This window comes from Micropterus salmoides, unplaced genomic scaffold, assembly GCF_014851395.1.
Source record: "Micropterus salmoides isolate LMB-PRFRI ecotype aquatic unplaced genomic scaffold, ASM1485139v1 Ms_hic_scaffold_19, whole genome shotgun sequence".
NCBI classification, from domain to species: Eukaryota; Metazoa; Chordata; class Actinopteri; order Centrarchiformes; family Centrarchidae; genus Micropterus; species Micropterus salmoides.
The window spans coordinates 15,961,106-15,978,795 of NW_024041039.1; the positions used below are offsets into that span (position 1 = coordinate 15,961,106).

Below are 17,690 nucleotides of genomic sequence, written 5' to 3' on the forward strand. Positions count from 1 at the left end.
CTTAGTAATCCTTTTATTGAAGGTTTAGTATGCTTCAAACAAACAAGGTCGTACAATACAATGTTGACTTCTAAAGGCAAAAAAGTTTATACCTATCCTGAATGGCCACACTCAAAGGTGGAGCAAAACGGCTAACATCACAGCCGCCTACTGACTGCTTCCTTCCCTTCAAGTAGTCTGCATGTCTTTGAATTCTAGATGGAATTTATAGTGTAAATGGGGATAATGGCACACACTTTCGGACAGTTTCTCCTCAGAGGCATTTGTTGTTAAACAAATGACCATAAGTTTTTGGGTGAAGAATGAAAAATGAGAGCTTAAGGTAGCTTTCACACGTAGTTGGGTTCATTTGGTCCAGATGTCAAATGTTTTGTGTTGATACTGACCTTTTACAAACAAACCAAGAGGAGTAAACATGATGGCATGGACAGAAGGTAACTTGTTGAGTGATTGTTTTGGTGACTGTCACTCGGCATCATTATCTCTACCTGGACCCACACAGGGAAAAACAATTTATGTATTTTCCAATTTAATCCACAACAGCCTTAACAAGCTGAACCAAACAGGCAAATGAATCAGTGTGTTTGAACCTGTGTCGAACACAACACCCCCCCAGGCATTGGAAAGGGGATTTTTATGCTATTTGCACATATTTACATTTACATTTAGCACAAAATTGGGCTCTTTCCATGCAACTGAGCCTCATTGGAAAAAAGTCCAATTTACAAACACCAACGCTGATAGCCACATGCAGTTAGAGTGAAATTATTACCTTCTTCAGAGAGATGGTGAACTGAAGCGCATTTTTAAAGGGGTGTCACAACTACACTTTCTAGTGGTCACAGCAGTGATGATTGTAGCCAGGCGTAGCAATAGTGCATCACAATACAATCTATGCACACAGATGGCACAGACAGTACAACACCTGATATTCACCAACATAAAAAACATAAAACCTACTTCTGTGAGAAGTGGAGACGATGGCTATGCACTGTACCAGTCCAGCTCAAAGCAGAGTAAAGAAAACAGCTCTTCATGTGCCCAGACGCCCATCATGAGGGGGAGCACAGTTAAAGCATCCCAAACAACAACCCCTCTGACAAAACAAGAACCATCCCACAGATAGAAATGAATAAAAGAACGTATTCTTGAATTAGATTACAAAATAAATGTAACTGTTATACATTACAGTAACTAGGGAAGATTGTGCAATTAAATTACAGTTACTTATGAAAATGCTCACGATTACATTGGGGGTTACATTTGAATATTTTCTGTAAAACACTAGGCTATATGATGAATAAAATTCATTTTGTTGCTTTGCATGTTTTTCCATGTCCATGATGTCTTCCATTGCCATTTCCAGCCACAGCCGTTTAGGAAAGTTTGATGCTATTTGCCGTGGAAATTTGTAAATTGCTGGTGAGGGATTAAGCAAATAAGAATTTATTAATAAAAAGAGAAAGACAGATAAGTACTACAATGTTAATCAGCTGGGCCAGAGGTTCTGTCTCCTAGGACAGTCACTAACATCTGGCCCTGAGCAAAGGGATGCATAATCATTTAGGTTTCATCTAGGTTTCTATGTTTTGGGGAACAGAGATCCTCTCCCGGCCTTGAATGAAAATTCAAGGAAAGGAGAGGAACAGCAAGAAAGGAAAACAATCAAAACAAGGGACATACGCTCCATCTTGTTCTTTCTCATGGTTTAAACATTAATAATGTCTGCATTGAAGATGTATTTGTTAGTGATCACAAATACATCTTATTTGATCTCGTTTGTGATGAGGATCCTCTGCCTGCTAAACGAGCGTCCTGCTCACGTTTGATTAACCAGCTTACTGTTGAGAAATTATCAGCCGCATTTGACGCAAGCTCGGTTCTTATTTCAAATGACGCGGACGCTTGTGCACAGGCGTTTAATGATCACAGCACCCTGCTGTTGGACAAAGTGGCGCCTCTTAACACTAGAGAAATTCCCTCTGTTAATACATCCCCGTGGATGAATGACACCATTCGCAGCTTGAGGCGTGTCTGTCAGAGAACTGAGCATTTATGGAAAGCGACTCAGTCCACCGCCTACATCTTACAGAGCTCTTAATAGACTTAAATGGAATGTTCAAGGATGCTAGATCCTCTTACTTTACTAACCTGATATCTGCCTGTCAAAAAAACCCTAAAGCTCTGTTTGAGACCATTAACAACATTGTTTCTCCAGCTGCATGTATTGTCCCTGTGTTTTCAAATGTTGACTGCAACCACTTTTTATCTCACTTTGTGGACAAGGTTAGAGCTGTCAGGGCAGGCATTGTTCCATCAGCAAACCCCCATATAGTTAAACATCACAGACTTTCAATACTGGACTCCTTCTGCCCCATTACCCTGAATGATATCATTAAGTTAGGGGGCATGATGAAACCTTCACAAAGCCCTGTTGATATTTTACCCAAATCTTTGCTTTTAAAATCCATACATCTACTTGGCCCATGTTTGGTTTATTATCTGTATATTATCATGTTTACTTATCTCTACAGCTGGGCCAGGTCCCCAGCTGTTTTAAGCATGCGGTTGTTCAGCCTACCTTGAAAAAGAACAATCTTGATGCAGCTTCATTTAGAAACTATAGGCCTATTTCTAAATTGCCTTTTCTTTCGAAAATTCTAGAAAAGGTTGTTGCGAACCAGCTACATAATGTTTTGGATTCCCATAATATCTTTGATAAATTTCAGTCTGGTTTTCGTAAAAACCATTCAACTGAGACTGCCCTCCTTAGGGTCTCATATGATATTTTGATGGCTGCTGATGGGGGTAAAAGTTCTGTGCTGGTCCTATTAGATCTCAGTGCAGCGTTTGATACTGTTGATCACTGCACTCTGATTGATAGATTGAAAACAACTGTGGGCATTACTGGATCAGCTCTGAACTGGTTTTCCTCCTATCTCTCTGAGTTTCTCTGTGTCCATAGGAACATATATGTCAGACTCTGCTCCTTTGTCCTGTGGTGTGCCCCAAGGTTCTGTGCTCGGCCCCCTGCTTTTCAGTCTGTATATGCTTCCTCTTGGAAAGATTATTGGTAGCTTTGAAGACATATCTTATCATTGTTATGCTGATGACATCCAATTATATTATAACAAATGGATGGCAGACAACTTTTTGCAACTAAATACAGACAAAACTGAGGTGTTGATTTTTGCCCCAGACAACATTACCCCTAAAATTAGGCTCTCTCCCTTTAGCCTTGAGAGCCTTGGATTCTGTGGAAACTTTTAGAAAACACCTTAAGACACATCTTTCTAGACAAGCTTTTAACTAGCCATATAGTTTTTTATTTTAAGTGTTGTTGTTGTTATTTGTTTTATTTTATTCTATTTTTTACTGTGAAGCACTTTGTGACCCCTCTTGTCTGTGAAGGGTGCTATATAAATAAAGTTTACTTACTTACTTACAATCTCACAGCTCTGACCTAAGCCCTACATATATGGACAGACTAATATAATGAGTATAAAAATAAGAACACACACACACATATAACGCTGAAATAAAACCGTGGTGTTTTGTCAGGAGATGCAGTGACAGAAACCAGCGGTGAGAAAACTATAAATCGCTATGACGTTAGAAGATGCAGACACCGTGGATATTTAACAAGCACCGATCAGGTAAAGCAACACTTAATATATCCTTTAGGGAGGGCCTCAGCTGTAAAGGAAAGAGGTGCGCTGGATTTGTAAAACAAAACGAGTGTCGTTGTGAAACAGCACTCAGCGCTATTATCGTTTTATCTTAATGAACTTGTTTTATAATTGGTGGAAGCAGCTTCACACAACAGCTGCGGCAGTCTCTCTACACTGTTTCGACCTGACCTTTATTTTCTTCCTGAGATGGAGGAATTTAGAAAGTTGTGTGGCGCTGCATCAGGGCCCAAGCTGTTTGGGTGCATGATTTATGCGTAAAATTCATCCAGCCAGAGGGTCCGCCCACAAACAGCTCAGGGAGCCGCACTGAGTGGCAGCCCCCTCACTCTGACATCTCTCCGTGTGTTGCTGTCCTGTTTGTGCATGTGCATATGTGTGTCTTTCGGACCTGTGTGTAAAGAATAACAGAATGGAAACACTGAGTTTAATCGTGCAGGATTAAATAAAGATTATAAAACAATGAAAAAAGAAAGTTATTTTTCTGAAAAGCTTCCAGCTTTGAACATAATTCACACAAGTGTAGGCCTACAGTAACCCAGCGACCTTGGTCCTGCCTTTATCTGTCATTTGAAGAGGTCGATATGGTCTCTGCTTTCTAAGTCCCGGCTGGGAGCCACTGATAAATGTCAATAGTGAGCCGTATGGGAGAGTCACTTCAAGATCAAAAGACTGACTGTGAACCTTGTGAAGGCCGATCCACTCATCGTCTGTCAGGGGAATTGAGTTTTGCAGTTTCAATGAATACAGATCATTTTGGCTTTCATTGTATAGTTCTCGATTTAGGCTCCATTCTTTGCTGGGATGCAACATACTTTTATTTTATTGGAAGTTTTTGTTGTTGGACATGTGCATTTTCTTAGTTTGATTGTTTTACAAATAACCGATCACCCTGTGGGAAGCTTTTTGCGACATTGGGAGAAAAACTGCAAAAATCATTATCAGTAATTGAATGTTAACAGTTGACTGGCCAGTAATTACAACACACTTCTAATAATGATCCAAGAGAGGTCTGTAGAAAGATTGGAAGTTGTATATACAGCATGTCTGCCTGAAGCTTTTGGTAATGTCTAATTAAATTTCACTGTAATTACAGGCAGTTTATTTAGGGACCATCTTACAAACTACATTGCTGGAAAAAATAACCCTCTGTGCTGTTTTAGCCCACCAATAACCATCTTTAATAATATTTTATGTCCTTTAATGTTATGAAGCAGTCAACCCGTGTACATTTGTGCAGCATGGACAATTTGTACGGTTAAGTGTTTTCAAACTAAAAGTGCTGCAATTTCGCTCACTTTGATATTTTTGCAAATAAGTTGTGGTGCACACAGACCCTTAAAAATAGCTTTGTACAAGCAAATAGCCTCTTTTATCGCCATATTCAAGTTTAAATAGCTGTAGGTGCTTCATCTGTGAAGCCAATCTACCAAGGCTGCCTCGTGCCTGAAGAGTCCGGTTTAATTTCAGTGTTCTCTGATCTGATTTCCTTTGCTTGACCGCCTGACGCCTGAGATAGCAATACCTCCATTACAGCAGCCTTTCAGAAAATACTGCAGTAATTTGGGGGAATTGACCCTTTGCTAAGCCACGCCCCGAATACGCAGCTGGCCAATCACAGTGCAGTATAGGACTCGCTCCAACTGAGGTCTGACACTTTCATGGCAGCGTTCCTTTGACTCTAATGCAAAATGAGCTGTTTTCTAGCTTTCTTTTGAAGTATTTTCCAAGATTTGGTCAAAGCTGTTCCTGAGGCACTGAGGTAATAGTTACAGTCGCTACCCAGAGAGGTTGAAAGAAGAACTACGATTTATTTCCTTTCCAAAACCTAAAACAAATCCAGAAAGATGTAGGCTGTGGATTGTTCCTAATGTAATATTTGTTAGCTAACGCTAGCTAACTGAATGTAACGTTACATAGCCCTAGTGTTCTGCTTTTTAATGATTGTAATAGTGAATAGAGACCTACCCAGCTTTACAGAAACAGCGTTAATCCTTAATGTCGTCCTCTTTCTCAATAGTCAGGCTCACTTTTACTCTGTGATCGGTAGGCTTTAGTGTCCGTCTTTATTTTTTTCACTGCCTGAATACAACCTTCAAATGTATAATGCAACTGCAAAACTGTCTGCTTCTTTCTGCGATCCCTTTTTCCAGAAATTAGACAATATTTTCCAGGCAGAGCAGTTACAGACAGTGGCAGCGCCGTGTTAAAACTCCGAGCAGGTCCAACAGTTTGTCGGACTTAGCAACAGGAACTAAGGGGGGGGGGGGCTTAGCAAGGGGTCAATTGCAGCAATTGTTTTTTATTTTGAAAATAGTCTGGATGTGCTTGTCTTGTGAGGAAAAAAATTAAAAATCCCAGTACATGACCTTTACAGGTGTCTAGAGAATTTTTATTACTAGAATTTTTTTTATCAATTAGTCATATGGGATACTTAGTCCACTGTGAGAAAAGTGGAAAAAAATACCCGGTTATACCGACTTCGTCAGATTCTGCTTTGAAATATCTTCTATAAATCATTACCTTGGCCTTTGAAACAGCAGTTGACGAAGTCTCAACTCAAGGTCTACTTACTCATTCTGGAGATTTTTACAATATCACACGGCCTGCATCAGCAGATGGAGTTTGCTCAGTTGCCTGGGAACTGTAGATGTTTTTCTGAACAACTCTAGGACAACTAAGTTGTGCTGGATGATGACCTGTCAAAAGCAAATCAGGGTCTGTTTTGAAAGATTTTGTTACATCCTGTAGGGCTAGTGGTATTGGGACATAAAAATAAACCAGATATAACTGGTATTTTGAAAGGATATTTATTTAAAACAAGGCAAACAGAACTCACAACAGAAAATGGGCCAATGGGTGCTGTGGAAATCAACAAAGGAATATAACAAAAAGAGATCCTCCAAAGGGGGACTATTATTCTAACTACAGAAAAAATAAAAGGAGTAAACCAAAAACCTCCCTGACTAAAATACTTTGCAAAACCAAAAACATGAAGCACACAGCACCCCTGAACCTAGTGTGAATAAACAAAATAAAACTACTGAGGACAAGAGCTATCAGCCCGACATGCCCTCAAAAACACTGGTGGAAAAACACTGAGCACACACCTCCTCTCCCTTCCAAACACTAGCTACCCTCCAGGCAGTCAATCGACATAAAATTCTTACTGTGATGTAAAGACAGAGCTTAGTTAAATGGACAAAAGATACTTTTGTTACAGATTAATAACTCACCACTCTGAAACTCTTGCTCCAGCCAGGCTGGTTGGCAACATGTACAGCTGAAACAAAGCTGTGTTTGCTTCTCACTGACTCGCCCTTCCCTACTTCTGATTGGCTATTACCGGCTTTTCTCTGACCCGCCCTTCTCTGCTTCTGATTGGGTAGTAGTCCTTAACTAGGAACTGCGCATGTGCAACTCCCAAAAAAGATCAGTTAGAGACAAGATGTATCACTCCATAGCTAAAACGGAGCGTTCAACACAGGGTGAAAAGAGGAGCTGCAGCAACGTGCAGTATAACAAAAATATGGTGTTTTTTTGAAAATTAAACCATGTAAACCTGTTCTGGTACAACCCCTAAATAAGATTTTGAACCTGAAAATGAGCCTAATACCACCTTTTTAAAGATGAGAAGTAGGTTATTAATACACATCACTTAATAAAATATGTTTAGATTTCATCCTGATTTGTTCCACTGCGGTTGCAGCTGCAGCTACAACATCGTTACGTGCGAGCCCTGCAGCTTCTGTGATTTTAGGGGGGAGATCTTTATTAATTAACAGGCCAGTTTCTTAGATGTAACCCATCTGTTGGCTATAATTGAATTATCCTAAGTGTTTTCACATATTTAGATTGACTATTTTACGTGTCCAAAAAATACAGAGCCAGAGTGGGGGTTAATAAACCGAGAAAAAAAGCCAGAATGAAAATCTGAAATTCCCTGAAACTAAAGTCACAAAAAATCTAAATCACTCTGGTGTTTTTATCTGAATACGCCCAATCCATGGCAAAATTTCTAAGGTGCATAATAATATAGTGATTGTAGGCTAAACTCACGAGTATTTCCTCACTGCTAAATCCAATTGCAAAGTCTAATATAACTTTCCACTGCATGCATACTACACGGCAGAGATGTGTGTTGTGTGATGTTGCAGCCTTGCAAAGTGAAGTTTCTCTCATAAATGTGTGTATATAATGTCAGAGACTCAAGAGTTTTACTTAATAAATTAATCCTGGAAATTAATTTTTGTCTCGGATTATTACCCCTCTCCGCTGGCTCCTTTTTTTTCTATTACAATGGACCTTATGTGTAGTTTTACCTTTACATCTTAATCATATTACACATAAAATAAGAGCCCATAAAATACATAATAGAGATTTGAACTACAATAAGAACACTGTGAAGATAATTAAACTACAAAAAAATCGTCAACCGCTTATCCTGCATACAGGGTCACAGACATTAGATTTCCAGTCTGAATTATTATCCCAGTCCACTATGGAAAAGTAATAGAAAGCTGCCCTGTTGCCACATTTCCACTCTCAACATATATTTAAATCTCTTTTGAATTTAAAGCTCCATGGTGCTTGTACTGTAAGCGTTTTTATGGTCAGGGTGGGAAAAGCATATGTGTAATTAAGCTGTACGGGGTAGGAGGGTACAGCACTCCATGAATTATACAAGATGTTATTTAAGCTGTAGTCGTCCCCCCCTCTTAAACAATGCTGTCGAATGCCGATGCCTTTTGCAGATGTCACTTTGGTTTGACGTGAAGCTCAAATCAACGTTGTGAAATGACGAACATTAGATTCTGCCATTCCTGTTTATCTTAATACCATCACTATTACTATTCATGATTGGGTGAACAATATATTGTCAGTTTTTGCCTCCCATCAAAGCTTTTCACTTTATCTTTAAAACCAAATTAAGTAAGTTCTTTGCAAACCCATCCACTCTTCAAACAGACCCTCTTAGCTTTCATAGCTTGAAATGGTAAAATGTAAAAGTGCAATTAGTACACACTACTCTGAATATCTGCTGCTGTTGCTGTTTTCAGCACTCAGCACGCGCTAGCATTTCAATCGGTCTCAACATTACCCACTTAGATGTGACCAAAAACAACTACTTGATTTAAATTTTTCTTAGGTAGAAGTAAGAATGCCCTGAAAGCTAGTCAACTGTATAAAAACTCTCAATAAATGTTACTTGAGCTCCATTTCATCTCAGGGAAAGAACAAATGTGGCATCTTGATGGTAACCATTTCAATATGAAAATGTCCTATTGTACCAACCACTTACTCTACAGCTCAGTAATGATCTCCAAAGTAGTGACCAGCTTTCCTTCATAAAAACGCTCTCACTGTCACGCTCTGCCGGTCAGCCATTCTTTGTGTTGCACTTTTGAGTTTAGTATCTGCCTTATAGTATGTTGGGTTTTGGGGGTCTGTCTTGTCTGTCGTCTAGTGTTTGGTAACCCTTGTCATGTCTGTTACCCCAGTGATCCCTCTGCATGTCTGTCTCTGTTTTCCCCTGCTCTCTCTCCCTGCCTGTGCCTCATTAGCCTCATGTCTTTCACCTGTGTTGCTCCCGCCCTGCTCGTTAGTCCCTGTGTGTATATATACCTGGTGTTTCTGTCTTGTCTTTGTCGGGTCATTGTATGTTGTCACCCTGTGTAGCAGTGTGTTTCGTGTCGTCAGCCTCACTCGTCAGCCTCACTCGTCGTCTCTCCCTGTTTCCCTGCCGTTATTGGATTTTGTATTTTGTATTTTGTATTTCTGTTGGACAGCCCTTGTTTTTGGACTCAGTCTATCAGCCACTCTGTTTGTAAGTGTGCTCGCTTTTCGTTATATTAAAACCACTGAACTATACCTGCTCCGCTCTGTGTCCTGCGTTTGGGTCCTTCAACCTGCTCCACCCTGCCTTCACCACAAAACCGTAACAGAATGACCCGACCAAGTGTGGACCCAGCGGACCTAGTGTTTCTAGCAGAGGATATAACCGAATAGACCTCAACCTGCGAAAGGTTAATCTCCTCGATCCATGATTCCACAGACTTGAGACGCAGACTCTTTGTTTATGGGTTAATGGAGAAGTCACTTAGCCGTAAAACCCAGGCTACTGAACTTACCCTCCATGGCTGCGCAGTTAGCCGTAATTAAACAAATGAAGAGAGACTTGGAGAAGATTTTGGATACTCCCGAGGGCTCTGAGGCAGGTATCGGCCTGTCAGGTTCACAGCCTGGTGGAGCTGCAGGGGCCAGCCATCTGCCTGTTCCGGCTAGCACTGTGGCGGCTAGCCAGCTACCAGTCAGCCAACCAGCTAGCCGTCAGCCGGCTAACCCCCAACCTGCCCCGCCTGATTACCGGCCTGCTAGCGCTGCTAGCTTTCTGCCTGCCCACCTGCCTGATCCGCGGCCCGCTAGAGCTGCTAGCCGCCAGCCTGATCCGCAAGTCTCCAGCTCGGCTAGCGCTGCTAGTCCTCAGCCTGTCCCCGGTGCTGCTAGCTCCAGGACTTGTTCCCAGCCTGCTAGCTGCAGTGTGGGAGGCTTCTTCCTCTCCCGGCCTTCTAGCACCCAGCCTGCTAGTCGTCCGCCTGATTCCCTCCCGGCTAGCGCTGCTAGCCGCCCGCCTGGTCATCTCCCTCCTGTGTTGGCTCCATCATCCGGACTGGTTGGGGACTCCTGGACATCTAGCTCTCTGGTCTCTTTTTTGATGGACTTGCCGTTAGAACCAGAGAGCCCTAGGATTGCTAGTCAGCCAACCAGCTCTGAGTTGACCAGCTAGCCTATGGCCTGATAGCCTGGAGGCTAGGCTTCCCCCGGAGGTAAGTCGCCTGGCCATCTTTTTGGGTTCCCGTGGTGGTCATCGCGACCAGGTCACTAACAGCGACCCGTCTGCAACCAGTGTGATCCCAGGCCAGCTAGTGCTGCTAGCTTTCTGCCTGCCCACCTGCTTGATCCCCGGCCTGCTAGCGCTGCTAGCAGCCAGCCTGATCACCAGCTGACTCCTGTTCCTTCGTCGGTGGTCCGACCAACACTAGCTCCGTTGGTGGCCCAGCCGACTCCCATTCCTCGTGCTCCGTCGGTGGTCCGACCGGCACCTGCTTCGCCGGTGGCCCAGCCGACTCCTGTTCCCTCATCGGTGGTCCAACCAACACCAGCTCCGTTGGTGGCCCAGCCGATTCCTGTTCTTCGTGCTCCGTCAGTGGTCCGACTGGCAGCAGCCCAGCCGGTGGCCCAGCCGACTCCTGTTCCCTCGTCGGTGGTCCGACCAACACCAGCTCCGTTGGTGGCCCAGCCGATTCCTGTTCTTCGTGCTCCGTCAGAGGTCCGACCGGCAGCAGCCCAGCCGGTGGCCCAGCCGACTCCTGTTCCCTCGTCGGTGGTCCGACCAACACCAGCTCCGTTGGTGGCCCAGCCGACTCCTGTTCCCTCGTCGGTGGTCCGACCAACACCAGCTCCTACTAATGGCACCTACTCACAAAGATTGCCTTAAAAGGACAGCAAGTGATTGTAATGCAATACACTTTTTACTCTCCCTCATTAGCATTATTCTGGCATTTCCATGTGTTGAGTGCATCAGAATTCTGTTTAATGTAACCAGGATTCACTTAATTAATAAGAATACTTATAATAAGAATAATACCGATATTGGATTTAAAAAATAAAATCAGATAGAGAGATTTCTCCAGCGACAATCGAGAGGGATGAAATAAAATAAAGGGAAAGAGATGGTGAATGGGGACGAAAATAGACAAATGATAAGATTTGTGACCAAGATACCTTCTTAGCAGGACATTCTATACTTGAACATGACTAAACGTCAACAGCCAGTGGCTCTGAGGCTGTACATAGACACAGTGGTGCTTTTAGCTAAATCCTCGTTTTTAGAAGGAATAATTTTAACCAATATCAACATGTTATTTTTTTCATGTTAGCATCCTAATATTTGCTGAGTAGTACTAAACTCAAAGTACAGATAAGGAATATGAGGAAAATGGCAGAGAAAGGCAAGGGACAGAGTGACAAAAGTGGTCCAACAGATATCAGCCATCCTCATTTGTCAGTCAAGGTCTACGTAATTTACACACCTGAATGGCAGAGTGTTAGATACAGCACATTACAATCCATCTGGGCCAATCTTGGAACACATGCCAGAAAGACACGAGCATGCATTCAATGTAACATCTATGTTTTATTGATATAGGAGAATAGGAGATGCTGTGAAAGAGGAGTAGTGGTGAACTTGGTGATTGGTCATTCTCCTGACAGCCCCGGTGCCTGGGTGTGTAGGCTTTCACATTCACTTTATATAAGAGGATGATGTCCGGAGAGAGGGGACAAACGGCCCTATACAGCTGCACAGATTTCCATACATAGCTTCATTCCAGTTTATGTACCTATATTTGAGAGCAAGTGGGGTAAAGACACAAGTGGTGAGCAAAAGGAAAAACTCCTCCACTTGTTTCTAATTTGCTCATGCATATAGTAGAATGAATCAGAAACTGCTGTTATGCAGTGTCCACTCCTCCACATACAGCACATACAGTGCTCTGCATATTTCTAGGGTGGACAGAGTTTACTGTTCCTGTTCTTGTTTCATCTTATGTCAGTGCAGCAAATTCACATATTGATGACTAAACCTTTGCATTGTGTGTATTCCTATATACATATATAAAGAGATAAGAATAGATAGCTTGTGTGCCATAAACCCTTCATCAGTGGTGTTCCTGTTCTTTTCTCTTCAGAAAACTGCTCTTCTGGCTGTTAGCTTTTCTTTTCCTCTCCTCCACAATACTGAAGACAGCTCAAGGCTGCGGAGATGCAGTGGACTGCGAAGCCCCTCCATCTAACCACAAATGGCATGTGTCCACATCTCCAGCTGCTGTGGCAGCAGTCACTGAGCTCATGTTGTATGAATTTCTTCTCAAAGGCCTCCCTCAGAGGCTCTGCCTCAGGGGTTTTCTGTTCCAGCAGGACAACTTGCTTCAATCCATCAGAACTATGTTTGGTGTTAGGATTATGACTGGCATGTCTTTGGGAAAACTGGAGCTGATTCCTCCTGCTTATAAACACTACCATCAGACTTGTGCAAAAGCATAGATTTGGTTTGCGCACCTCAACACAGGTGCCATCTATACAATCCAAAAATGCGGCGACTGACTCCTCAGTGCCATGCAAATGAAAGTCTTTGGTTTAAATCTCTGCAAGTCTGACTTAGTAGTACTGAATAGTGATGGCATATTAGCATACTCTCAGTCCCTCTCATCATCACAGCATGTGGCTGCTTGTTAGCAGTGTTCAAATCGATCAAAAGCAATTAAAAAAGGTAGTTCTCTCTGCTGGAAAATGGTTGCTTGCTCCCTCCAGGTTGGGAGTTCAAAAAGCTCAGGGCCTTGTTCACAAGTGGTAGTGTGTGGGTGAAATAGAGCGTGAGGATGACCGATTGGTGTGGGGTCAGCAGTAATGCAAGCATTGTAAGGGGCCGTTGTGATGAAGAGGGAGCTAAGCCAAAAGGCAAAGCTTTCAATTCAGTTGTCAATCTATGTTCCAACTCTCTCCTATGGTCAGGAACCTTGGGTAGTAAAAGAATGAGATTGCAGAGCAAGTAGCCAGATTTAGTTTGTCTGGGCTTACCCTTGGAGATAGGGTAACGCAATCAGACATATGGAGGTCTGAGCAGAGCCGCTTCTTTTTCACATCAGAAGGAGTCAGTTGAGGTGGTTCAGGGCGATCAGGATGTCTCCTGGACCCAGAACACACAGGAGAGATTATATATCTGTCTTGGTAACGCCTCAGGGGCGCCTGGGAGGACTTGGAAAACAATTTATTTAGCCTACTGCCACCGCGACCCAGCTAAGCGGATAAGTGGCAGAAAATGGATGGCTAGATGGATTTAAATATACAGTGTGATTGGGTTTGTGTTAATGGGGGGTTTTGCTTCAGGGACATGTGAAATATGATCCTGGAAGGCCGGTTTGAGTAACATACCCATGAGTTTGGAGGCTTATCAGACACCAAAACACTGCACAATGATTTTAAAACTATGAGACCAGATCATTTTCTCTGACATGACGACAGGTAGTGAAGAGGAGCACACTTCATGGTACAAAGGAATCTACCAATGTGCGCTAACACAGCATCTTGCCAGACGAGCGCATTGTATTGCTGCAAAGGTTACACTAGGTTAAACATTTTTGCAAAATGACCCTGCGTCTGTTTGTTTTTTCTTGCAGTAGCCATTTGCAACTCAATGCATCAGCCTTTTTGAAATGCCTTGCTGAATGAACTGCATGCTGTTGTCTTTGTGAACATGGTCTTAATGTCATGAGGACACATTCTGGATGCTTTCCATTTGGCTAACATGGCTTCTCACTTCAGCCACTTGCATCTCTTCCTCACAACAAAGATCCTCCCAGCAGGGGTGCGACAAAGAGACGCAACTACTCATGACGTTTAATCGTGTAGAAATGCTTAAGTAACAATAACAGTTTAAAAGAAAAGCACCTGGCACGTGATGACTTTTGCTCCAACACTGATTATGGATTTATTTCGGGACGTCACAGGATGTGGCTAAAATAAATAATACCAACAGAAAGAATTAAAATATTCTTATTACTGAAAGAAGAAAACAGATGTGATGGTGCAATTAAAACAGTTACTGTATAATCATTCTAAATCAAATCTATAGCCTGATTAGTTTATAGCAATTCTGACATAATTTTCAGGCTCAGGGTGATATTATAGGACTGATAATAATAACTGACTGTGCTGCTGTTTAGGACTGTAACTTAAAGAAAGTCTTTTGGCTGACAAACATAATTCTTTGCCTGCTTTGACTGCTCGCCTGATGCCAAACATTCAACCCACAATTCATCGTGCACCACCATTCACTTACATTATGATTAGTACATTGTGATTGTCAACTTGTAAAGTACACGTGGAGGAAATATAAAGTTTGGAGTGAGGTGAAACTTTAAACCACCATCCTGTTTCAAGGTCACATAAACTCCAACCCAGTCCACTCCCTTCATTACTTTTTCTGCAAGTAACCTGCTGCAGTCAGCACCTCACCAACACGGATGTGCATGTTCCTGTTTCACCATTTTTTCCTCTTACAGTTTTTTTACAATTGCTAACAATCATTTTTTAGAACTGAGTTTACTTTTTCAAAACTCTTCACACTGTTGTCTGTACCAACATGCTGCTTGCACAACAGTTAATTTCACACCCAAAATGCACCTAAACTACCAAAACACTGCATACTTGTTTCAATATCATATAATTTATACTATACTATTATATATATATATAAAAAACACCATCAGTAGTTCTCTCAACAGCAAGATTTTGTCACTCATAACACAAACACTAACAACAGGTAGTATTGCAGTAGATGCATCATTTTATGGGAATCTTTGACGTAGTTAATAATTTTGTGTTCTTTGTGGAGAGTGTATTTTCTTGGTTACTGTCTTAAACTCCGGAGGCAATCTGTCAACTCAATCCCCACCAACCTGTGTGTGTGTCAGTGCACACATTTGTTCATGTGCGTACTCCCACTCCCTAACCCTGTCACCATTCACTGTGTGTGAGGCCAGCCATGGTGATCTCCAACTCCAACATGGCTGTGTGGGTTCCTCTGCCTGTGGGGCCACTTTGCTCTGTGCAACATCAGTGGGATACCGCTCATAAGAATTACTACATGAGGTTACAGCTGCTAGTAACTGTGGTTGACAGACCAGGGCTGGCACTGGGGAAGATCATTACACAACTCTGCAGAGACAGGGATGACATGAAAACATGGCACTCATGAAATCCTAGCAAAGACTTAAAGTTAAAGAGGTTTGACATCAAAATCTGAAGCTGTAAATGGTCATGTCAAGATGTTGAGCCCCAAATTCATCACCTCCTGAAGTACTGAACCATAAAAGTGAGTGAAAAGCTTCTAGGACTGGACAGTGGGGCCACACTAACCCATACCCACCGTACTGTCGTGTGTGGTTTCAAAAGCAGTGAAAGAAATTAGTAGTGCCACAGTTTAATCTAAAATTTCTTAAAATCAATGCTGATAATCATTTAGCAAGCAGGTGAATTTGCAGCTTTTCCCTGTTTCATGTCACCTCAAATAGAATAATTTTTAATTCTGGGTTCAGACAAAACAAGCCAGTCACTCACTCAGGACTTAGGTAATTGTGATGTGTTCTGATTCTGTATAGAATCATCTAAAAGAATAATCAACATAGATCAATAATTTTGTCAATTGCAGCCATAGAAGTTCTGTCTCTGAGGTCAGGTTGCCACAAGACGGCTTTGCCTGACGCATCAGAGAGAGCAGTTTGGCGTTTCTGTGAGAGGTAATGCACACCTTGGTAAACACTGAGCAGAGAGTTAATTGAACATCTAGCAAAATACTGATTTACATAATACATCACAAGTTATTCCCCTCATGGTAAACCAGTGTTTGAGTCAGTCAGGTGGGAAATGCAAATGTCTTTAACCCTCACTGTAATTAGCATCTACATGTTATTGGCATATTTGTTCGTCTTCACTGAACGCTGCTTTGCTGACATTCGATGACAGCATGCTCATCATACTAGCAGCTCTCCTGCCAATGTGGTTATATTTATTTATGCAGTAATACCTTATTACTGAGCAGTGTGTGTGTGTTTTTATTACATATTTTCCCCTTTCAGAATCTAAAAATTATGCTTATGTATCAAAAATTGGCTCCTTTTTAGTGTTCACCACAAGGCTCATCACTCCATATGGATTACATTTAAGCAGGACAAAGTCTTTCCTCTATAATCCTTCACCGTGGTAAACAAACTCTAGGTTGAATCAGCGCTCATAAATGCAGTTCAATTGTTCTGTATCCGTTCACATGAAGGTTGTAGCTGCCCCTCTCCTATTCACCCGTCTCTTTCTCTCTTTCTGTTAAAAGTTTGTTGAATGATGCAGAGCATAATGTCTGTCGTGTGTCTGTGTCTACAGCCACACAGTACATCTTTTTATTGTTAAGCAGATTTACAATGTAAACCTCTAGCTATTTCTTGGCTTGATTTATTTTTCAAAAATAGGCTTTACTTCTTTTTTTAAATTACAGTTGATTTAACAGAGTCAGGCATTTATCTTCCACTCCTAAAAGATACACGACCGAGTTTCAGAAATCTGAAATCTTTGTGTGTTTGAGAGCACTGCTGTATTAAGCTGTCAAGCTTTATAGTGAGGCTTGTAAATAACTCCAGAGAAAGTTGTAATTCTTGGCTTGTAAGTATGAATGACAGCTCAAACACTGTGTTCTATGCCTGCATAATGACAGTGGAGATTACAAAAAAATCTATGCAAATAATCTTCCGCTCAAGAATCAATGTTAATATTTGAAACGCTTGCTTCCAGTCACTCTGTGACACTGTTGTTACTGTATATAAACTCAAATATATTTCCTGTTTTACTTCCCAGGTTAAAGCCCTTTTTAAATTCACCTCAAGGTAGTTGTGCCTCGGGTACAGTGGGTGAAATTATATAGGTTAATCCTCCTTAAATTTCTTTCTTTTTTATTTCAGGAAACCTGACACTTGCCTGTTATTGCAATCATGTTTAGAGAGTAACTTTAACATTTTTAGATGGTACAACATCAGTTGTCCAATTGTAGAGTTTCTGGTGAGGTTCAGTTAAAGGCTGCAAAGAAATCATTTGTATCCTTTTTGTGTTAAGGTAACATCATGGTGCATAGTGCTTTGGTGGCAAAAAAAACCCCATACAACCACACACACATACTGCATGCTCCATGTCATATAATATTAAGTTACATAAGGTCATATGTTTGCAGAATCAACACAGTAATCATAACCTGATCAATACCCCAAACATAATATACTGTCTATGTGAGGTCACATAGGACGCTACAAATTCTAATGATCTGCAATCTTAACCACATGAATATATGGACTTGACAGACAAAATTCAGCTCCTCTCTGTATGGCAGTTGTAAGGTGT

At 41.7% G+C, this 17,690-nt stretch overlaps 1 long non-coding RNA gene across 1 annotated transcript; it reads right to left on the reverse strand.

The window, feature by feature from the left end:
• Positions 1 to 445: 445 nt before the first annotated feature.
• Positions 446 to 7,004, reverse strand: LOC119910999. Its single transcript, XR_005445735.1, has 3 exons — positions 6,926 to 7,004; positions 6,264 to 6,388; positions 446 to 1,419 (listed from the first exon to the last, which is right to left on the reverse strand). It is a non-coding gene; the product is annotated as an uncharacterized LOC119910999 (long non-coding RNA).
• Positions 7,005 to 17,690: the final 10,686 nt, after the last annotated feature.